Here is a 26,643-nt window from a genome sequence, read left to right on the forward strand (position 1 = left end):
CATCTTTGAAAATATCCGTTGTTGTGTATAATATGTTCCATAACAATTTATAATTTAACCCGTAAAACTAGACATTTTAAAATACTTCTATATTTAAAACACAAACTTAGGTATAAATAACTGATAAATAAAAATTGCGAGATAAATTATTTATTATTTTTAAGAACAATCAATAATGATATGTGATTGAATCCCATAGAAATTATTTTTTTAATTATCTTCTTATTAATAGATAATTATTTTTAATAAATGTGCGGATGTAAGCGCTAACTAAACAACCTATGATTTCGGAATGAAAATCCAGACAGAGACTGGCGTCAGTGGCGTCACGTGACTAAAAACGCATACAAACCACATCTTAAATTTTCATCGAATATTTCATAATATAGTTGAATCCAGGCGGCGTTAGTTATGGTTATGAACCTTACTAAATTATAAAATAAAACTATGTACTTCTGAATTTTGACGATAGATGACTATCAATTATCTTGGATTTTTTATATATTATTACTTATAATAATTTCAGTGTTTTTTTTTAAATTATTTACTTGAAGATCTATTTTTCTTAGTAGGTAGGCTATAAATAATCGCCTACTATGGAGCCTTTGCCACTGCTACATATAGAACTAATTCCACCACACTGATAACATTCAAGATTCACCAGAAAGAATTGCGACACAAGTATCACGTTAGTTTTAGTCGGAACTCTATGCTTTCACTCCAATTTAATGTTTTAGACAAAGAAATCCCTCTTTTATGAATAGTTTCGTGATATTTTCATTCTAAGTACCAATTTATTTTTTACAGCAAAACATTCCGTATAGATCGCGGGTAATGTATCTTCGTGGGCGAAAATTCAATCAACTCTTAAATCACATGCGGTTAATACTATGGCCTACGGTAATTCAATCAAGACGGTAAATAATGCCTACCCTATCTGTGATACCGTAACTGAAGGTCAAATATTGATTCTTAAGCCGACATTAGACACATGAAAATTTGTTATTACATTAAACTAAAAATATATTCGTGTTTTCAACACTATTTAAAAAATATTGTAAAGCAGTGGTTTTAAAACTTTTCTTCTCGCGCAGCCCTTCAAATCATTATTTTAAATAATTATTTCGATGGGTGAGTTCGCTATTTTCAATTGTTGTAATTAAACTTAGAAAACCAGTTGCATGCCTAGGCAAAGAGCCACCCTTAAGTAGACTCAAAATGCCACCGCGTTTTTAATGTCACATTTTATTATAATTATCTTAGTTTTACTACATTATTTTACTATTTTCAAATGGTATATGGAAAGTTTTATAGTATTGATACATATTTGCACAGTTTATTAGTGCATCACACAATAATATTTATTCCACGAAATCTACTACCAATATTTATATTATTGGCAATTCATTTTTTAATTTGTTTCCCACAAGCAACGCATGCTTCTCTAGCTTTAAAAGACGTTACTTACACTCAGTTCTCTCAGACCTTGCCATCCATCCATCCATGTATACTTCTCTATTATTATGCAGTTGGTCAGTTCAAAAACAATTTCATATTCTGAGAAAAAGGTATTGGAAGTCACACAATACAAACTTTTATATATATATTCATAAATATCTAACGTATTAGCCCGAAAAAAAATTTTTTTTTCAAATATTTTAGCAGCTGGCGGTGTCCCAGTGCAAGAATTAATAAATTTGTATTAAATTTACAATAATTATAATATATTTTCTGCAATTAAAAAAGATTCTTAATATGAATGAATACGATCTGATTTGAAGTTTTTAATTTCTTTGGAAGATTCAAATAAAAAATAACATGCCTGTCTACCATATACAAACCAAACATAAAAAAATATAAAATATTCAACAGCTGTTAACTAAAATTGTTGTATGATGTTATTATAATATATCAACTCAATCCTCCCTTTCTGTCGTTGTCCACTACTAAACAAAGCGGGTGATAATTCTAATTTCACGTAATATATAATTACGTAATTAAGAATGCTTGTCTTATAAAATAATAAATACATACATATATACAAAATTGGTTGCCTTGTCATCACATATGTAGAAGTATGACGATTTAATGAATGGATGACAACCTATAACCCAAAAGACCAAGACTGCAGTGGTGTGTCATACCAGTATACTTGAAATTTAAAAAAATAAACTTGCGGCAAGCAGAGGGGAGCACAGAATTTACCTGGATGTAGTCAAGAACAACTTTGGATTGTAGTGTCGATGGAGATGATAAATTATTACCTTATAAATAACATTTCAGAATTACGTCAATTAACGTATCTGAAAAATAACTTTATCGTTTCCTAACCGTGGGCGGCTTCATTTATCCTAATATGTAGGAACGTAGTTTTTGTAAAACAGGAGATTCAATACGGCACGGTAAATGCTTTTACTTTCGCAACTCGATACTCGATTTTCCGCTTGGATTTCACACATATTCCCTCTATGGAATTTGTTGAAATACTCCTGTACTTATAATATTACTCATACGTTTAGTGGAAAGTTCAGACTGTGTACCTACACATTTTACCATTCAATTGTGATATGGATATGAAGGCTTCAGATTCTAATAAAAAATTATTGCCAATTGTACAAAAAATTGGCGAAAAATTTTAACAAAAATTTATATATAACCCTCAAGGGAAAAAATTATATGATAATAAATGTTTTTATTTTGCTTTAAAAATTATGATTGTAAATTTATAACGTTTCCATTGAATATGGTAGAATATAAATGCTGGGAATGTAATATATTTACCATGAGTAGTCACATTAGAGAGACAATAAGTCATTATTTAGAAATTACTATTTAAATGAAATTAAAAACGGTTATAGATTTATTTTAATACAATAATAATAAAAATCTTCCAATCAAATTAATTTTCAAAATACTTTTTATAAAGCTACGTTATTTTATATAATATTGATATTTTTGGTTAGTATTGTGGACAGACAAAAATTTCCACGCAATATCAAAAAATGTATGCGAGTGATGCTGTGCTTATTACTGATAGTTTAAAAGGCTTACATCAAATCAGCAATCATTATGGTTTAAAAAAAAAAAAAAAAAAAAAATACAAGTTATATTATAAACAGCTAATTGATTGAGCGTGTGAACTATTATAAATATTTATAAAATGGGTCAATGATAAACGGGACTAGAATTGAAATCACAAGAAGTGCCTCACCTCCTTAGCAATCGAGACCTTAACCCAGATCTGAGACTGCGTATGGTTTGTTGTTATGTTCTCTCAATCCGTTTCTATGGTATATGAAAATATGGACGCTAAGCCAAGAGATGTCATGGAGAATTAAGACTTTCGAGATATGGCTGTATAGATGCAGCTCAAAATTCCTTGGGCTGACTGCGTGACAAATGTTGACTTTCTTGGGAAATTATCAAGAAGTTCTGCGTAGTATCAAAACCAGAACACTGTAACAGTACCTACCTCGGTCACATAATGAAAGTGAAACATTTCTCAACTGGTATCCAAAGAAAGATCAACAGCGTAGCAGAGGACGATGTCGCATTTTGTGGCTTAAGAACCTCCGTGATTGGTAAGAATGTAGCTCTACCGAATTGTTCCGGATTGTCCTCGTGGTGGTCGACCTTTGCTAGAGGTTGACATGATAAGAAAAAAAATACAGTATTGGTATTTTTAGGGACGTGGTGCCCGAAACTGACGCAATTTAAATAAACTCGCGTCCTTCATAATCACGACAACGACTTCTCATCTCTCCTCGTCACCACACCATTGGCCCTCACATCGACGACCCCTACATATTTATCATAAAATTTTCGCGAGGAATGGCGGCATAATATTATACTTTTTGCCATATAAGACAACAAAAATTACGTGGGATTACATTTTGTCAAAATTTAACTGTGACGCAGGAGAAAGACAGCCTGAGCCACTCAAAAGGGTTCCGGTATCCGCTCAACGGCCGGAAGGCATGTCATGTCGCGAGTTTTCCCCAGTGTTTTTGCGTACTACCCGAACTGGCGGCAGATTTGAACTAAAATAAAATCAACGGAATCTTGATTCTGTCACGTTATTATGTTGTAAAAATGCATCGGTTTATATTTTTTACGTATGCATTACAGGGAACACATTTTCTTCTGTGGCATTATATTTAAAAATGGGGTGGTAATATCGTCCTTCCTGTTAATAAATGTTCCTTATTTCAAACTATATACAAGTCATCCTTTTTACGATTACTTAATTAGCTCACATGATAGACCATTTCAAACATTTTAACAACTTCAAAGTCAAATCACTCAAAACTAGTATTCTCCGGTTAGTGTGTTCTGCCAGAACAGAGACGATATGTAATATGCATTACATTAATTGTAATAAAGTATCAAGTTCAAGTATCAAACGAATATATATTTTTCAATTCTATCACTCTCCATAAATATATTTTAAATTAGCATAAATTAAGTAAATGGTGTAATACCCACTATGGCCGCGTGGCTTAAACGCCGGCCTATAGAGTCGAGGGTCCCAGGTTCGAATCCTGGGTCTGGCCAGTGCACATATTGTTTTTCAATTTGTGTATGATTCAGAGTATTGACCTAATAGGTTGAGCAAGTGGCTGACATCCATTTCTCGTAAAAATAAAATCTGTTACTACAAACCTCCACTCTGTGGAGGCACATACATCAGGATCGGACATGGTCGAAAGAAAGAAAGAAGAAGTAATATAATAAAAGGCATAAATAATTGACTAATCCAGCGGTTCCCAACCTCTGGTATGCGTACCACCGGTGGTACGCGAGTGGATAGTTGGTGGCACGAGAAAAAATAAATTAAAACATAAAAAGTAAAAAAAAATCAGTCATAAAAATAACATTTAAACTATTGTATTTTTTCGATAATTCATAATTTCAATTAATAATATACAGTACAGTTGTTAATATGTACAGTCGATGATCGAAAATCCAACAATCAATATCGTATTTTTGGAGTGCACTTTTAAATTTAGCGCGTTAGAGCTCTCACAGACGGGATTCCGGTGTCGAGTCACCGAAGAATCCAGCCACTCTACACTGCAGTGGCTATGGCAGCCACTGAATTCATATCGCACCATCACAACTAAACCGCCACAAGTGCAAAATTATATGATTTGAGTTAATTATTACGTTTAATCGCTTCACCGCGGAACATTTAATTACTATTTAAATACCACGTTTAAATAGCATGCTAATTATATATAATGGCCACCAAATAAGGATACAACAGCTGTGCTGTCAGCGTTTTAAGGATTAATAGTCTATCATTCATAGTAGGGGAAATGTGTTCAAAATGGCACAGTGGGGAAAAATAAACTTTTGCTCTACTGGCGAAATGGTGCAGTCTAACATGATGCAACTAGCTCAGGAACAATGCATGACCCTTCTTTTAAATATTCAGCTATATTGAGTTTACTCAAAACAGCCGTACAAGAAGATACAGTGGAAAGATTTGTGAACCAAACGAATATTTTTGCAGCTTGTCGACAAAAGGTAATATTACATGTATTTTATATTATTAAATCTATATATATATATATATATATATAGATTTAATATAAACCAGCTTAAGTAGCCGTTATTAGTGTTCATGTACGATGTAAATTTATCATAATTACTGAAGTGTAAACTGCATTTTTTTTTAACGAATTTGCCAAATTCATTTGATTGGGATAAAATGGCATACATTATGGTAGGCTAAAACGGCATATTATGTGATTAATGATTTTATTGTTTCTGAAAGATTATGTTTCGAAATTACCTACGTAAAACTCTGTAAGAGACATGGGATACAATGAAAATAAATCAGGCAGTTTTAGCTGTGAAAATGAAAGGCATTTTTTAAATAGAAATAAAACAATAAAAACGGAGATAAACATCTTGGAAGATTTGTGACTACTTTTCCAGTGGAAATTGAATGTCAAAATATGAAATTTTTATTTGATAATATATTTTTGTTTCTATTTTTGACAAATATTTATGTCGTTTGCCATTTTGTACAACCGGAGGGGTGAAATGATTTTTAACTACACGTTTTTACTTCTTTTTTTTAAGGTAGTTTTACTTTATTCATGCTCCGTTTTTATAATAAATTATACGTTTTGATATTCTTTTTTTCATTAAACTAAATACTATGCCATTTTGTACACCCTTCTCCTACATGTACCAAAAATTTCATCTCTATAAGTCAAAAGATCGTTCAATTTCTAAATATATTTCGAAAACACAGTACAAAAATGTGAAAGGTAAAACCAATTTTGCGTTAGGCGGTTTAATTTAAATGGTGCGGTTTCATTTCGATCGTCTAATTAATAACAATATAATAATAATCACATGTTGGTCGTCGAATACAATACTATTATTATTATTACGTATTATTATTATGACGGTGAATCTAGCCGCAATAAAAATGTTCTTTGGTCGATGCAGTAATAACAAACCATTTATTTTATACAATGCGTATAGAATACGTTGTTTAATAATTATATGATATCTAATAGCTTTTTCGCAGGTACCTATAACTAATATAGATACATACAAATACCAACTAATATATACCTAAAGTAATACTATAACTAACTAAAATATACTAAACGTTAATTTATTTAGATTTAGAATATTTTATATCTACTTATCCGAAATGCCACACTATACCACTTACCGTGATTAAATTAGTTATAAGACCTTAAGTAGATAAAATGCAGGCTAACGTTCATTTCTAAAAGAACACACGCCCGTTCTATTCAATCATGTATTTAGGTATTACAGGAGCGAAGGGTGAAGGTAGGCTGTTAAGATCCGCCATAATTAGTGCACATTAAACTTTTTTAGTCATACGTATTTGTTTTTATTGAACAATTTACAGATATTATTGGTTAGATTTTTAAAATTAATTAAACCCTGCCTAAACCAAACCATACTAATTTTGGTATATTTTGGGCGTTACGACAAAATTGTGCATACCTTTTCATTCATACTTATTTGTTTTCGTTGGATTAAGAATAAATATCATTACACATTTTGTTGGTTGTTTTTTTTTAATTCATTAAGCCTTGTCTAAACCAAACTATAAAAGATTAAAAAAAAAATATTCTATCTTTAAAATATTCAAAGTTATGTATGGTTTAATTGCATAATTTTAGATATTTTATAGATAGGTATTTTTTTACTATTATCTATTATGGCTTGGTTTCGCAGGGTTTAATTGAATTAAAAAAACGAAACAACAGCTTCTGTAAATTGTGGTGTTATTTCAATGAAAAAAATACTAATACCTGATAAAGTTTAGTGTGCACTATATATAGTGGATCTTAACAGCCTACCTCCACCCTTCGCTACTGAGGTATTATTATTTGATTTAAATATATATAACGTGGAAAGACACATGATTCATGACATGCAACGGCAGGTACCTTCCTACATATTTCATTCAAAAAACACTTTTAGAAAATAAAAGGTTTTTATTTTTTTTACTTTTTCCACATTTTATTTCATAATTTTGATATACAAGCGCTTTTATCCTAGCGTAAATTTTCAATTGAATGACAGTAAAAAATATAGGTACATATTATTGAATAAAAAAAAATTATAGAGAACGTCGGTTTCGATTGTTTACTTAAATTAATACTAACTTGTTGGTGATATTTGTACTTATTTATATACATTATGAGATTGCCTAATTTTATCATAGAAAAATTTGCTGTGTTTAAAATTCACCTACCGTATGTTAAAAAAAAGGTTCCCTATCAATGACAAATTTTGTATTGTACATTGTAGTTCTGTTATGAATGCTCGATAAATACAAACTTTATTATTCCCATCCTAACCAAATAATAAAAAAAAATATATTTCCTATCTATAAAATATCCAAAGTTGTGTACCTATAATTTAATCGCATAATTTTAGAGTATTTTTTACTATTAGCTATGGTTTTCGCAGGTTTCATCGAATTAAAAAACTTAGTACACCATCTGCAAATTGTAGTTTTTTTTAATGAAAACAGAATAATATTAAATACGATTTAATAACAATAAACAATAATTTAAAATTTATTCTGCTCATTATGCTCTGCCTAATCAAATAATAAAAAATATTATCATATCAATAAAATAACCAAAGTTATGTACCTACCTATAATTTAATCACATAATTTTAGATATTTTAGATGCCTATTAATATTAATTATGCGTAAATGATAAATTAAAATTTACAAAATAAATAGCGCCGAGGAGTTCAATGAAAAGACAATAGGTAATTAGACCTGGCTTCAGCAATAAAAATAATTACACGACAAAGTATGGCAAATACATTGAGAGAAAAACTTGTTAGTATTTATTTCTTTACATACCTACTTAAGTAGGTATTTTGAAGATGCTCGACCAAACTGATCTATTTGATTATAAACTATTGTCAATAATGAATTTCATCAAATCGATCGTAAGAAATTTTCTCACCAACACCACCATCTGTAAATTGTCTTTTTTATTGAAAACAGAATAATATTAATTTTTTTTTTCAGAATCTGGATCAGTATGAAACACTGTTTTCATTTATGCATTTTATTTTGAAGAAATTTCTATTTAGCTAAAAAACATGCCTATTAATATTAATTATGTGTCAATGATAAATTCATTTTCAATAATAATAATAGCACACGTGTCGCCGCATCAAAGCGGTCTTTGTATTAATTATTATTTTTATTACGATCGCCGGAGTTTCGGCCGAGGCAATGCATAAAAAAAGGTAATAAAAACCGCGCTCGCAAATAATAATGAGTTCGAGCGGCTTGACATTGTGGCGGGCAAAGGAAAAGTGTGCGATTCTCGTAAACACGAGTATCTTCCGTCTGAACGCTCCCATTTAGTTATGTGTAAATGCGGAATCTCCGCCACACAGGTGGCTTAAAAAAAGTGCGATACGGGTGTCTTCCGTCTGAACGCTCCCATTTAGTTATGTGTAAATGCGGAATCGAGCCACGCCGGTGGCTCGACACCGGAATCCCGTCTGAAAGAGGGCTTAGCTATCAGTAACTTGAGATGTCGCCGTCACTGTTATGATGGCGCTGTACTCCATTCGCTTGAGCGCCCGGCTTACGAGTGAAAGATGCGTTGTTGTTTATGATTGTATCATCTTTGTTTATTAAACTTCATTAATCCCGTGTGTTAATTAATTTTTTTCTTTTTAATAAGACATGGATCAGTGGTTAAAAACCGGTACGTGTCAAAGTCTCAAACAAAACACGGACAGTGATGTATTGCCAAGTTCTCCAAATGACAGTTCTGAAAATTCGGTGCAAAACGTTGAAATTTTACAGTCTTCAGTTATTCAAAAAGGCGTACTGCAATGAATATATAAAATATGGATTTTCGTATACTGGAGACGAAGACTGTCCTAAGCCCAAGTGTGTAGTGTGCGGGGTAGTGCCTTTTTATAATAATTTCATAACTTTCTAATTTGTAAAGTTATGTGCGAAGATATGATGACTATTCACACTTACGCAGTCACACTTGCATATTTATCTGATATTTTTTTGAAAATAAATGACTTAAATTTGACACTTCAGACAAGCTCGATGACGATCTTTAATGTTAATGATAAAATTTAAATTATGATTAAGAAATTAGATTGTTGGAAACAGTGTATCGAAAACAATCAACCGGAAGTATTCAAAACTCTACATACTTTTTTGGTTGAAAATAAGGTTAGCATGTCTCAAGATTTACGAGAACATATTATAATAATTCATTTAACAGGATTAAAATCGTCTTTCATGGAGTATTTTCTAAAATACGAAAACAAAGATAACAATTGGATTTCAAACCCTTTCTATGCAGAAAATTTAATAGACTTATCAAAGTGACAAAACTTTACAAGTAAAATTCGAACGAAACATCTAATTAATTTTTGGTTAAACATCGATAAAGAATATGAATAACTTTCTGAAAAAGCTTTCAAATTCTTATTACCGTTCACTAGTATGGAATTAGTAGAAAGAGCTTTTTCTTCATATGTTTTTTTTTAAATAAGTATCAAAACAAATTGGACGCAAGCGTAGATTTAAGGGTATATCTCACATCTTTTGAACCAAATTTCAAAAAATTATGTTCTTCGGAACAAGCACAAGGATCTCATTAAATTTATTTTGCTTATATTATTGTGCTTATATTTTCGTAAAATTTGTTTAAAAATTAAACTTATCTTGATAACAATGTATTATAATCTTAAGCAACACTTTCATAACTATTATTTTCGATAATAAATAGAAAATTTCGGTAATAAAAATATTTTTAAATACAAATTCATTAATATTATTATATTTAAAACAAAAATTTTGCCTGCGGCGTTGCTGTAAATTTAAAAAAATGAAAGTTTGAATTGTCTCGTTTTCATCAGAAGAATTTTTACATTTACCGTGTTTAATTAATTTTATATACATATATTTTCTATTAATATCGGTAATTTTTGGATTTTTTTTTTATACAACTAATTTAATTTAATTCTATGTAATTTTTTTTTAATAAAAATTAGTTTAAAAAAAACTTCTTTAAATGTCCTGGTTTTGAATTTCGACAAGACATGAGCTTCGGCACCTTTTATTAAAAAAAAAACATTGTGATATGTAAAGTTCAAATGTCTCATTTTTATCAGAAAAAATAAAACCTTTGGTATTTTTTTTTAACTTAAATAAATTGAGTTCTGGGAAATATAGTCACCCTATAAAATTTATAATGCAAATAGAATAACAAATTTCTCGAAATACAATCATTTTTACAAAGTGGTACAATTAAGCGTGATGTACTACCAAGTGGTACGCGAGCCAAAAAAGGTTGGGAAACGCTGGACTAATCAAATCGTTTTCGCATTTGATATAACAAGCATGGTCATAATATTATACACCATAGTTTCCCAAACTATGGGTCGCGAAATATTGAGTGGGCCCTGGCCACTGTATACATGAATTAAAAAAAAATAGGAAGTGATAAATTTGATATTTCATTCAGCTATGTATTCATAATTCCTAAAAAATTAAATAAACTTAAGTTACGGAAAATATTGTGATAAAATAATAATAATTTGAATTGCCAATGCACTACAGATGGCAGCACAATTGCTGAATATGAAATCTTCAACAAATATTGTTTCCCAATTTCGTTAATATTAATGAAAATGCTGTATATGCCTCGTATCTCATTAGCTTTATCAGAAGATACGTCACTGAAAAATAGTTTCAATGGTAAACAGTTAACGAAATTCTGGCTCTCAGTTGCTGATAATTATCCTTGCCTGTTCGATGAAGCTATGTAAGTCCTCCTACTATGTGAGGTCGGATTTTCGGCTATGGTTAACATTAAAACTAAATACCGAAATAAATTGTATATATCAAACTCACTGCGATTAAAAGTAACTAAAGTTGAAGTTGATGCTAAAACTGTAATGAAGAAAAATAAGAAACAAATACATCCTTCCCATTAAAATATCGTTGTAAAAAAACCTTGCAGGTATTGGTATTTACGTAATATTTTTTTTTATTTAAGTTGTGTTTCTTATTTCAACAGTCTTTCATTCATATTGGTAACACTCAAATAAAATTTTTTTTTATTTCAATTAGAACAAATAAAACAGCATTAAGTAATTCCACGACTCGCCACTAGAGAATCTGAGCATTACTAATATGTATGCCCTCTTTTCTCTAAGACAGCTAAGAGGTGTGTCCCAAGATTGGAAATTTTTGTTAGATGGGTCGGAGTCCAGTCAACTTTGGGAACCAATGTTATACACCATACCACTAATATTAGCAATAGAAGCAGAGGAAGAGCGTCTGCGCGCTGAAGCGACCAAGTGAAAGAGCTGACTGGGGGCACCATCTATTCTGCCCTGAGAGAAGCGGAAGATCGAGAAGAATAGAAAGTCTTGGTCGCTCAAAGGATGACGAAATTCAAACGTGGTCACGATCCTCAGTCATGAGTGTACGATAAAGAAGAGACCACTAATACTAATGTATACTCAATGTATATAATTTAAATAATGTAATATAAAAGAAACAGATTGCATTATGTACTTTTCGTCAAGCTAGTTTCATTGAGAAATAGTATATTAAATATCATTTTGATATTTTATATCCAATATAACGAAACTATTCCTGAGAGTAAAATATTTACCGTATATCACATGCAAGGCTTCCATCAACTGCAAAGTTGTGAATTAAATTAAAGCAAATTGTTACCGTAACTAAAATGAAACTTCAATTTTCAGGCATACTTGTGGTTTCTCTATAAAATTTATATTGCTTTCATATTATGTTAACCAATTAACTACGCCGTAATGTGTGACTATTAAAAAATGAATGGATTTTTTTAATGCACTTTGCAAAAGTAGATTACCATAATTATTGTTTATTAGAAATTGACTTAAGTGGCCGAAAAACCCAGGACGGATCTTAGCCTCATCCATAAACTTCATCATTTCTAGCTTGGGCTAGTATCCTCGAATCATGCCATTGAAGTCTGGACCTGCAAGTCAACCTCCGACTGTCCGGTCTGGTATCCAGGATTCCCTCGACGGTTTAGCACAGTCCATTCTTGCTAGATCACCCGCGCATTAGAATATACCAAGTTTAACAAATGAATAAATTGACCTGCCATTGTAATGCGTATTATTTGATTCCAGTGGTAACGTATAAAGCTTTATTTTGATATGAATAAACAAAAAATAATAGCTCAACGTAGATAGAAACCTGCATACTGTGAATAACATAAAAATACTATAGAGTAATAATCACAAAAGTGGGTACGTGAGATAATAGAGGTTTAAAAGCTGATGAAATAGCATTGGGTCGAATATTATGTCATTCTTGGAGAGAATACCAGGTGAATAAATGCAATCATACATTGATAAAAAGGGACACACAAATACCACTGGACTGCACTAAATTTAGCTCGGCCGACATACTTATTAAATTTGGTAAAACAGATAATAGCAAAAAATAATGCCCGCAAAGAGTAGAAGATACTAGGGGAGGCTTGATAATGAATTTATGGTGAGTAAAAAACTTCTTAACTTTGCACAATTTATATCCATTTTACCTTACTCACTCTAATTTCTCTAATACAAGAATAACTCAACAGACACTTGGGTTTGTTAAGTGATAATTATATTATATAAAAACACCGGTCAACCAACTTTCAACGAAGCAACACCTGCTAAAGTTTTTAACAAAATATTCAATGATTTGCCTACGAAATCCTGTTTTCCAATTCACTGCGGAACATTTAATTACTTTTTAATTACCACATTTAAATAACATGCTAATTATATCTAATGTCCCCCTAATTAGGACACAACAGCTGTGACGATTGTGCTGTAAGGATTAATAATTATAAATATCACGTAGTCATCATACATCGACAAGTGTGTGATACACTAGTTCAAACCCATGCAGATTCCTGGTGCCTTACGTTATAACTTGTGACATGAATTCACCTGACGATTAATTGTGACGTAAGCTCAATACACGCATCCAGGCGAGCCGCCTAATGCATACGGCTCACCATAGATATTATTATGCTGAAACACCTATTTGTGTATGGGGACAATGAATAACGCCAGTATTAGAGTAGCATTAATTTCTCGAATGCTATTGACTCACTCCGGTAGTACGTCACAGTGATGTCATATGACCTCATGTCGACCGGGCGACTTCAACTCGCAAGTTACAACATAAGGCCCCTGGTCTACAACTTTAAGCTCATTGTCCGCCAATGATTCTTACTCCGATAATCCACAGTCACCCGCATCATTTCCGTATAGTTAAAAATGCATTCATATATTCCACTGCCTGTTTTTCATACTACCAGTAGGTATTAACTTTGATATATTATACATATTTGGAAAATGCTTACTGTTTTTCGTGACAAGGTGTGCCAGTGAAATTTATATATTCAATATTATGAAGTCATATGACTGCACAAGGTATACGGATGGCCGCCTCCTCGTTGCTTCCACTGCATTTCACTGTGTACGTTCGACATAACCAGACAATTTGATTACAACGAATACCTGGCTGGCATAGCAACAATAGTTGGTTATCGTATGCGCATGGCCTTAGTCGAGTCATTAAGTTGACATCTCAAACACTGTATATAGTAGGTATACTCGTATTTTTAGCATGTAAAATACAAACAGCTTTTGAGTAATTTCCCGTGGGTAAAACGAAAACCCTCTGTCCTTTGATACGATAATTAATAGGAATTACAAAAAAAATCTTCCAACAAACGTAATAAAAACATTAGCAATACAACTCTAGGGAAATTATTGTCAGTTTGATTGACATTTTAATGTAGTCTTTGTACAGACATTTGATATGCTACATAATTATCATTATTGATCGATAATATAAGTACCCCAATTTTATTCAAATAAGTTATTATTTAAATATATTGTATAAATTAATATAAAATGATAAAATAGTTTTCCAGTATAACATCGCAATATCTTATAATTTAAATTATTAAAAAAATTATAATTTCCACTATCATCATCATCATTCAAAATTTGTAAGGGTTGTTTACCGATATAGATTTGTTTATATATTTATATGACTTTACCATTCCAAATTCAAAACTCATTATTTTGATATCCACTCATTTTATAGAAGATTAAAAATAGAAACGAATACCAATCCCATATTCTATCAATTGCATAATTATGTTTATATGACAATTTTATTTCTAATGTCAAAATAGTCATTTTACAACTTTTTTTTTTTTGTTAACAACTTTTTAAATCTGTCGGAATAATTAGGGGTTTTTTTTATTTTTCGACCATTTCCAATCCTAATATGATCATGGGCCTCTACAGAGTAGAGGTTTGTATTAACAGTTTTTGTTTTTTTACGAGAAATGGATGTCAGCCACTTGCTCAACCTTTTAGGTCCATACCCTGACAGACACAAATTGAAAAACAATACGTGTACTTGCCAGACCCAGGATTCGAATCTGGGACTAACGGCTTTATAGTCCAACGCTTTAGCCGCGCGGCCACCGTGGGAGTTAGGGTACCCTTAGAAATTTTAAAACGTATTTTTTCCGTCTACTTGTGATAATTTTTCATTCAGTTTTTTTCGGAACTTAGTAAGTTCTTAGAATTGTTGCTTATCTCACAAAATTGCACGTAAAATGGGTAAACAAGCTGCGTCAAAGAAATTTAAATGCACTACAGTACTATAATAATTATAGTGCAATTATATTTCCCACGGTGGCCGCGTGGCTTAAGCGTTGGACTATCACGCCGTGGGTCACACGTTCGAATTCTGGGTCTGACAAGTACACATATTGTTTTTCAATTTGTGCGTGATTTAGCGTATGGACCTAATAGGTTGAGCAAGTGGCTAACATCCATTTCTCGTAAAAAAAAATCTGTTAATACAAACCTCTACTCTGTGGAGGTCCATGTGATCCTATTAGGATCGGACATGGTCGAAAAAAAAAGAAAAAATATATAGAAGTGATTGGACCTACCTGCAGCAATGTGATAATTTTGGTGCCCTCAGAAAGTTTTATATATAAATGTTCATTCTTGACTTAAGATACATTTTAAATCAGTTTTCTGGCCAGTATAAATATGCAAATTGGCATCTAACAAAAATGCTTGTTGAATTATTTTTTATTATACCAATCTAATAGTATTCCTTGTCATGTAATATTAAAACCAAACTGGAAATGTCCATTATACCGATTTTATTTTTCATTTGCAAACAGCAAATATTACACCACACCACATTTTCTCCCGTAGGGAGTTGATTTTAGCAGCTGGTATTTATTATAAAACTATAATAAATTTTAATGTATATAGAGTAAACATTGTATTAACTGAACTTTACGAGGAACATTAACTATTCGCCCATCCCATTATACTCTTCTGATTCAAACATTTATTGATATTATTTAACCTATACAGGATCAAACTCATAACTCATAACCCTCATAACTTTTAAAACACGTGTTTTGTCACCTCCACCGTAGGAAAAACCATTTTTTTAGATCGAAATAAAAAATACCATTTTATTGAAAAAATATAATTTATGGTAAAAATAAATAAACGGTTAGTTTACATTTATACATGTATGGAATATATAAAAAACGTGTACGACATTTTTTAAGCATGATAATAAATTTATTTTTTATTGGTCACTATTAAATATTATGTTGGTGGTTACCTAATTATCACCAAGGTAGATATCGGTGCATACAAGTTTGATACGGTCGACAGTTCCATATACCTTGGTTCTCTTGTAACTCGACATAATGATATTACAGAAGAAATCAACAAGAGAATCATGTCTGCGAATAAATGCTACTTTGGCCTGTTAAGACATACTATCTCGCCGAACTAAAAGCACTCTTTACAATACACTTGTAAAGCCAGTGCTCACCTACGCATCGGAAACCTGGACATTAACTCTGCAAAATAAACGAGCCATGAACATTTTTGAAAGAAAAATTCTCCGCCGTATATAATATTATGGAGCAATCAGGGACGGCACCAATTGAAGGAGAATTATATCATCTAGCTGAGCTCTACGAGCTATACGAAGATTGCAACGCAGTTCAATCAATTAAGATTGTGAGACTACGGTGGATAGGTCATGTGCACCGTATGAATGACAATGAACCGACAAATAGAGTGATGTCCGGCAATCCAATCGGGCGTAGAAGAAGAAGTAGGCCAAAAATTCGCTGGTTGGATGGAGCTGCCAATGACTGCCGTATTCTAGGGGTACCAAATTGGAAAGCGCTGGATAGGAACAGGTAGAGCAAGTTGTTGGAGGAGGCCAAGACCCACACCGGATTGTCGCTCCCCTGATTATAATGGTTACATAATTGTACATAGTAATATTTTTGACTGATTTTCATAATAATTCCTCATTAATTGTAATGTAATACATTTAGTTTAACACATTTTTGTTCAAGTAGGTGTTTATATTGTTGGTACAAATTTGTGGACTTTCAATTTTATTGTGATTCTGCGTGAACGTAAATTTATTGGACTTCTTGAAAATTAATTTAAGCAATGTCAAGTTAAATATAATCCTTCAAATTTTCAAGACTCGCTTAAACAAATAAAGATGGTTCTTTCAATTATAATTTCTCAGAGATTCCGTTAAAAAGAAGGGTTTAAAGTTTATATTTTCTAAAAATACTTTTGCTTATTTCAAAAACTTTTACATTTTAATACTGCTTACCATGATTTACACGAAAATATTCCGCAAAATAAGTTTTTGTACATGATTTTTCTTTTAAAGCATAATTTTAATCCAAGTTTATAAAATAACACAAGTCGATGAATGAATAAATTTCAGTATAAATATTCAATCCCAATATCCACTTTAGAAATTGTGTAGATAACATAATAAGCCGAATAGTTTCAATAATGCTTTATTTTTTAATAATTTACCATTTTAATTGTTCTTTACACTGCTCAATATACAACAAAATAAGATTCTACGATACAATGTTCTACGTAGATAATATACTAACAAAAGTCACAAGACCTAAAAAATAGAGCTATCAGGCTGTTTTAGTATCTCAACATATTATTTTTTATGAAAATGAATTATTATACTAGAATTATGATATTCCTATTGATGTTACGATTCGAGAGTATTAATAATGAATAAAAAGGATAATATCTTATATATAGATGAAATAAGATTCTACGATACCAGGTTCTAGGTAGCTCGAGCATAAATATTCGGACCATACCTAAATATGATTTCATATAAATAAAAAGCATTTCAAGTCATACACATTTATATTTTTATAAAAATCGATGTTTTTAAAATAAATATAAAAAATATTGAAACTATGAATTAGTCAAAAATCTTTATGTCAAAACATATAAAATTTAATAAACTAAATTTTAATAATAAATATGACCATAAAATATAATGTAATAATAACGTAACTATGAGTATAAATGTGTAACAAATTCAGAATTTTTTTACAAATGTAAGTCTATCTTTGACTTAAAAAAAATCTTTTTAATGTTCTCAGATACATTTTTATTAATTAATGCAGTTGAAATTGTAATCATCAAAAAATTTCTCAAATTGCAGGCTTTGTATTTTTTCGCTAGATGTCTCTGGTAGGTAGAAGCATCCTCCTTAATTGGTGAAGTATATTGAACGAAATCTTATGGATTCAAGTTCGTGCTTCGATCGGCACCAATATATTTTCAAAAATATTTTATCTAAATAATAATAAGTAATTATATACTATTTCTGACCTGTTTCAAATAATGTATACCTATTCAATAAAAAAATGCTACACTTATTTTTAAACGTTGTGAATACAAATTGGTTTAATATTATAATAATTATATAAATAAAAATACATTGCGATAATATTTTTATCAAAAACTTTTATTATTGTCTAATTACTCTAATTAATCATGACTGTCCCATTGTTTATGCACCTTTACAAATTTTCAATAATATTTTAATAGACATGAAAATTCTGATCTAGACTACAGATCATTATTAATTCCCCTTCCCATCAAAAAATACACAAATAAAACGGTTTTCGACAATATAGACTTAATATCGTAAAAAAGTGTGTATTTTATAAGATATTTATTTAGAAATTTTATTTAGTAAATTCAAATTAATAGTAAATTAATTCAATGACTCAAACATTTACAAGATTTCAACGTATAAAAATCTTTAATAACTATATGTGAAAACAGTCATATTTTTTAAGGAATTATATTTTATTGAACATATATAATATTTAATAATCATACCTTAGAAAAGCCTCAGAAAAAATCTACATATGAAACAAAACGTGGACGGAATGGGATTCGAGCCTACATCTATCGCATGATTAAAAGTCTGTTATCATCATTTTTTGCTTATACTCGTAATTTTTTATAACTTAGTATCTGTGGTATTTCAATTCCTCATGATAACAGTAACTATCGTTTTAATTGTAGGTAATAAAAAACATTGTTAACTTTAGAGAGGTATTAAGTTTGATTTACATATTCGTATTTGATAATCTTTTTGGGAAAGGGGTAATTTGGTTTAATATTATTGACCAATACAAATATTAGTTTGGTTTTCAGAATAACTAATTATTTAAATCATATCGCTCACATCTAGGAATTCCAATCCCGGGATCCCGGGATCCCGAACTATTTTCGATACCTATGAATCCCGGGACTGGTAAACATAATCCTAAAACTTTCAGGATTGGGTTTTTTACCAATTTTTATGGAAAATAAAATAAAAACGAAAATATAACAGAATAAATACTTTTAATAACATACAAATACATTATAAATAAAGTGAGTTTGAATGAAGTTTGATTTATTACCCATGTGTTGCCAATTCATTTTATTTTTTTACATAAATTAATAAAAATGAGAAAAATTGGAAAAAAGTAACAAAGTGATTCCACCATGTTTTTTAATGCATTTGTAATTTTTTTTATTTTAATTGAACTTATATTTTTTATCTTTTCATAAGTTAATAAAACTGTTTTACTTTCACATTATTATTTACTCCATTAAACCTATGTATTTCCAAGATTGCACGTACACAATACTAACAATAAATATCTTAAATAGTATAAATTATACTAAATTAATTTTTGACCGATTTTATCAACGTTATTTGTATATATAGAAATTTTATATTAACTATTGAAAAAAATGTCAATCCTGGGATCAAAATTTTGGCTTGGGATTGGATTCACTACTCACATCCATGGATTTTATGATACGTAAATATTTACACATATATATACTATTTTTATCAATAATCGCCTATATTACTCCATAGTCGATATAGTACTTTTACCGTTTAAACATCATCTCAATTCTACAGCAATTTAATTGTTTGCATATTAATTTAAACCGTTGCAGTTTCGCAACAGCATCCGTGCATTGGATCGTGTATTGATCAAACAAACAGTTTGTATTGCAACCTGCAACGTACATATTCCATAACTGAAAATTTCGTATAAACCTGTATGTACAATATGTTTTCTATTCGCAGAGTGATGGTAGCAGAATTTACAAAACACTTGAATCGTGTTTGCTGGGAATTTATTTGCGTAACCATTTAACGGATTCCGTCATCAAAATGGAAAATGTTTATCTTTTTAAGCCTCTAATAAACGTACTGTGAATTTTTGAAAAACTTCAATATGTGACTTCAGTATAATATTTTTTATACACGTTATTTATTTAATACTGAATATGTACATGTATTATTTTAATTTATTATTTTTTCACAAAAACGTTGTTATTTTTGTTAAAGGAAAATAATATGTTCAATACTTTTTTTTATTTTGAAACAAAAAAATATGTTTATCTTAGTGTGAAAAATTATTATTAATTTTTGAATGAAATGTTTTAAAACCACAATAAAATAATATACTTATGTAAAATATTGTCTTATTCCGTTAAGCTAAAGTTGGCAAACTTTGCTAGTAAGAAAATGTTTTGATCCACCAGTTATAAACATACTATATAATTTTTCATTCAACATACCGATATTATATAACGATCATTTATAATATTATCATATTGTGATAATAGTAGTCTTTTCATTGGTGGCGATGCTTTAGAAACTACGAAGCTATTTTTATTTTGAGTTTCTTGTAACAAACATAAACATCGTAGGTAATGACACAAATTTCTTAATCAACTTCTTTCAACAACAGTTTTTATTTTATTCTCCAAATTTTTTTGAAAAAACAAGAAACCTCACAAAGAAAATAAAATCTCTAAAAAATCTTCTGCCCTAGGTATGCCCAATATGGATCAGTATTATCAGTACTCAGCAAACAAGATCAAAGGTTACATGATAACATTCTATATGACGCTGGATTAGTCACGTGCATAGAATGCCGGAGCAGAATGCATATTACAAGCACGACGTGCAATGAAAACCTAGGTAGCCGAAACTGAGATAGTTGGACAGCGTCAGAGAGGATGATCGATCCAAACCAAGTGTAGAGCGACGGCACTGGATCTTTTGGAATATAGAAAGTCTTCAGAAGTAGAAAAGATTCACCAATTGTAGTGTCAAAAATGGTAATGATTATATTATATAAATTACTAGCTGACCCGGCAAACGTTGTTCTGCCATATAAATTATTTCTAGTGAATATTTTGGTTGTTAAATAAAAAATAACGAATGTATCGTAAGTGTGTGGAGATGGAATCTATAACAGAAAGAAGAATGGAGTGCTGTAGACGATGACCGCCGATAAAAACAAAAAAACACCAACCATTCATTTTCTCAATTCAAAATTAGTCATGATGTTCATAATGAATGAATTACCTGTGACAGGATCTCGTTGTTTAATGTTTATGCAATATCCGTTTTGTCCCTTCCAGAAAAATAGCGGATATTGGAGAGCGTCGTATGAACGGTGTGTGTCAGCGATAAACTCCAGATTATTGTTTCTTCTTCGAATCACGATTTTTTGCATCGATGTGCGGTCGCCAGCCATGATTCCAGCAATGTCGTCAACAACAGGCGCATTGAATCGACGCACGTGCTCTCCAGCTGGTATTTTATCAGGATTGATGACAATAGCGTGATTGTCACTTTGCAATTTCGTGCATGTGTGCTTTGAAGAATTTCAATAATTCATTGTGCTCATTCAATAGGGCGTCCAGTTTGCCGACGATGCGCCTGGCATTAGGCGAATTGAGGTTATTGTAGCCGCAACGTGCATCCACACGATTGATGTCCTCACCGCCCATGAAGTAGATTTGTAAAAATGTATGTGGTTCGTTTGGCATTGGCAGCAATGAGCCTACTTTGTGGTATACTTGGCCTTTAATTTTGAACGTAGAATGGAATTGTTGACCATTTGCCGCAGTATTGTGAACTATTTCTGTTGCTCCGAACGAAGTTATTTGAGCATGAATTGAATGTGCGAATGGACTTCAGGAACAGGTTTGAATCTGGAACCGTGCCGATAAGCAAGCCGTTCAATGGTTCTGGTGGTATCTCAATTTCTGGTAATTGCACTTTTCCTGATGCGCAACACATCCCGGCTGACTATGTTTGAATTTGAGCGCATGACAATGTAGACATTCTTTGACCATAGCACCAATCAGCACTTTCGGATGAGCGGAATATTCAATATCTGGCTCGTACTCGAATGCGAGACAAAGGAACGAAGCGGATGTAAATGCTCGATATACTTATTGGCGTTGTCAGTCATTTGCTTTGCGTGTGTTAACTACAAACCGGCGCGCTTGGCTCCGTTCCAATTGTCGTTGTTGATTTCGTTCAGCTCGTGCCTCTTGTGATTGAGATGCACGCAATTGCAACATTCTCACACGCACGTTTTTGTTATCTTGTTGGATTTGTTCGTCTGTTCTTTCTGCTCTACTATTTTGCATGTTTGTTGCTTTATTCGTTCGATGGCCCAAATGATCCCCCTTGCAACTTGCTGGCATTGTGCACTGTAATACACACACACAAAAATAGATAAATTAAAATAAATCGTATAAAACTTTGCACGCACTGCGTTGTGATATGCCAAATGAAATTTCAAAATGACGCGACGCTTCTCTTAAATTCTTCTCGGACGTAGCGCCATCTGTCATTCAACAACATAAATAATTTCGTTCTGTTTGAAATACGAACGACGGTTAAATTTGTTCATACAAAAATAATATAATCACGATTAAAAAATGGGAGGGTGGGGGTAGGAGGGTGAAAATTTTGGGTTATAAGTATTTTTTGATGCCAAATAATAAAAAAATACAAAAAAAAATGTCAAAAAAAATAATAGAAAAATTTATCTGGATAGAGATACCCTAATCACCTAGCGGTATGAAGCATAAGCGCCATCTGTCATTTAACAACATAAATAATTTCGTTCTGTTTGAAATACGAACGACGGTTAAATTTGTTCATACAAAAATAATATAATCGCGATTAAAAAATGGGAAAGTGGGGGTAGGAGGGTGAAAATTTGGAGTTATAAGTATTTTTTGATGCCAAATAATAAAAAAATACAAAAAAAAATGTCAAAAAAATAAAAGAAAAATTTTTCTGGATAGAGATACCCTAATCACCTAGCGGTATGAAATATACTTGTTGACTTATTCTCATACCTAACAAATTTACATAAAAAAATCATAAAAATCGGACGAGCCATTTCGGAGGAGTGCGACCACAAACATCGTGACACGAGATTTTTATATATATAGAGATGTAAAATTATAGAGACTATCTAGAACAGAACAAATACTGAACATCAAAATGGATCCTTTTATTTATCAACTAGTAAATTTGATTATGTATTTTTTAACAATGCAAAAACTGTCATTACTGTGGGTTTTTTTCTATCGAAACTTTCAGACATATTCAGCAAGACACAAGTTTAAGAATGGATCTACTGTGGCTAGCTCGAATCTTGTAATTAAATAATAATAAACAAAATTTATATTAAATATATGCAAATGGATTTAAGTTTTGTAATATTCTTTTTGGGTTGTTAAATTTAAATTTAATAATTTTTTAAATAATTTTATTAATTTAATTAAATTTAATATAAAAATAATTTAATTAAATTTATAAATTTCGGTCTATCGACTACTACTAATATTTTAAATATTTATTAAATAATTTGATTTTTTTACTAAAACAATCGAGAGTTTTTTAAACAGATTTTTTTTATCATAGTAATAATGTCTCTTGTATAAATATAAATTCATTCAAAAACGTTTAGATATACATTGAAAAATGTATAATTTAATGTTTATTATTTAAAATACTCGTCAGTTTTACTGGTTCTGTTTTAAATTCAATCTCTTTTCCGTGTGCATTCCTTAATTGGAGTACATAGATCATGTAGTGCCACCAATTCCTGTTACTCGTTATCCTTCTTGCATCATCCCAGGCTCCGGCACATTTACCTGTGGATGATATTTAGTGGCTTTTCAGGGAACAGTAATGCAGTTGGCATGAATAACAACTAGAATGACATAATATAATTAATATTCCTTGAAAATTAAAGATACTGCGAAATTGAATACGATTTTCCACATAGATCGGTCTTAATATTTCAACGCTTATTTATACAAGCTCAAAAACCTCATAATTAAAACTTTCCAACATTTAAAAACACTTTTTGGCAGCTAAGTTATTATTTATATACTCCACATCTCGATGGTACGTAGCATTTTTGAATATGATCAACTATCTGGTGTCTTTTTATGAGGTTTCATATAAATTTATTTTAGAACGCGTCCAGAAGAAATTTCTTCGATGTCTTTATTTTAAAACATACTTATAACAAATTTCTTTTCAATAATTTCTCAAATGACTATTTTCCAACTGCCTTTCTACGAAGAATGCTTATTTTTCACTCTCTTGAATTTGGGGGTAACTTCTGCTCTTGAGACATTTTTTTCTGTTATCACGAGGGATGGTTTCCAATCCTGGTGTCATAAAGAATTTGAATTTACATGCGCCTATCAATTACCTGCTTGGTCTAAATATGATATATTCTAAGTTCGAACCATTTCATCGTATCAAGCCTATCAGCACCATTAGCGAGGGGTGCAAGACTAGTGAATGCAATTGTACTTATATATTTTTTTTATTATTATTATATATTTTTTTCTTCTTCTCTCTTGTGATAGAATATTGTAATATTTTTGTTATAATGTAAATCTCATATTGTGGACGTCTTGTATTTAAATGTTTTGTTCTCTTAAATAAATAACTAATACGATGTAAAAATATTCCGAATGACAAAATACGTATCGTCAAAAATTGGCCTTTATAGAAAAATTAAAAGATCGTATTTCGAATTATAATATTATATTTTAAAGTTAAACAGTTAGCCTACGGTTTATTTAGTGTTTAATATAAATGTATGTTATCTCTATCACAGTTTTAAGGGCTTCAATTAATTAAATTATAATGTGTGAAAAATAATACAAATGGGTGGAAGAATAGTAACATTGTATGCTGTGAGAGCTCGTATAAATAGACTACAATAATACAGAGTGGAATTAATAAGACATACTGTTTTGGAAATTTCGTCAAGTGACACTTCATCTTCACAATGAAATGAAAGACACTTATCAACTTGCAAATACTATATATATTGTATACTATATTGCGACAGTAGGTATATATAATAATTAAAACAGTGGTAGTACGTGCGATAGTATTGATTTTATTACCACGTTTTTCTTAGCTCGTATTCTTGTTTGTCCGGTAGTTGTTTATCCAGTAAAAATCTTGCAATCTATTTTTAACTAACTTCCCGACCAGCTAGGTATTGGAAACTTTTAGAATATATCAGAACACGATGCCAATGCATTCTTTTAATACTTTTAGCCATCTTTAAGCAAAATTGAATTCATTTTCAGTTAATTCTGTTTTGTATGAAAAGTTATTTCTCTACTATTATTGGTTGCTAAGGTGGTGGTCCTAACAACTAAACTATTAATATAAACGTGCATTACTATAGGAAATCAAAATGATATTTCAGTATTCTATATTTGTTTGTTTGTTGCAAAATAGTAAAAAAATGATTTGTTGACAATTGCCTTATTCGTCCTAAATTATTAATACATAGAATTGTAAAGTTTATATGATTCAATAGAAAATTTAAAAACGTGGAACATAAAAAGTTCTTTTTATCTTGTAATTATTTAAATATATAATATATTATTTTTAAATTACCATTCTTTTAAAGATTTTTTATGTCGATTATCAACATTTAAAATTCAAGACTTCGTCAATCCTACAGTTTTGAGTAACTTATTGAGTAGCAGTCAAATATCACCGCCTCAGTACAAGGGTACACTATTTGACAAAATGACAGTTTTGACATATGAATCACAAAATATGGAGAATCAGTTTCTGGCAAGGCTGCACTAATTTTGTAGAAATTCATTTTACCATAATATTTAAAATAAATTTGTATGACATAAACATGTATATCAAAGGAGCATATAATTGTTTTAGTGCAATACTATACTTTATTACATAAATTTATTTAATTTAAATATGGGAGGGAATTTAAGGTTATTTATAATTTTAGATAAAATATATTTTTTTTAGTATATAATAATAATATAATATATATATATATATATATAATATACTTTATAAAAATATCTAATGACCTACTCTCTTACTGGTATTCAAAAACTTTGACAGCCATTTTCTCCTAACGGGTCAAAAGTTAAATAGTGTACCCTTGTACTGAGGTAGCGATATATTTGGATCATTCTGAAGATGTGTTTATAAGGTAATGGGGACGGGTGAGTGTAAATGATTAAATATTGTAGAATAAATTAACAGAAACTTTTTTCCAAAACAATAACATTAAAGACATTTTGAAATAATCTTGGGTATATGTACTTAGAATCGAAGCACTAGAGACCGAGAAGAGTAAAAGGAACTAGAGCAGTTAATTGACTCCGGCTGATGATGATGATTCTCTTTTTCTTTTTTTAATTCTACAACCGGCCATGGGTCCTAATTATAGTAACCCAATTAGCAAGAAAAGTTTGGTACCCATGTTCTACAATATGAAGGCATTTTAAAAGACTTTT

The sequence above is a fragment of the Rhyacophila brunnea genome, unplaced genomic scaffold (assembly GCF_057557595.1).
Source record: "Rhyacophila brunnea isolate RB1 unplaced genomic scaffold, BYU_Rbru_1.0 scaffold_12, whole genome shotgun sequence".
In the NCBI taxonomy this organism is placed as follows: Eukaryota; Metazoa; Arthropoda; class Insecta; order Trichoptera; family Rhyacophilidae; genus Rhyacophila; species Rhyacophila brunnea.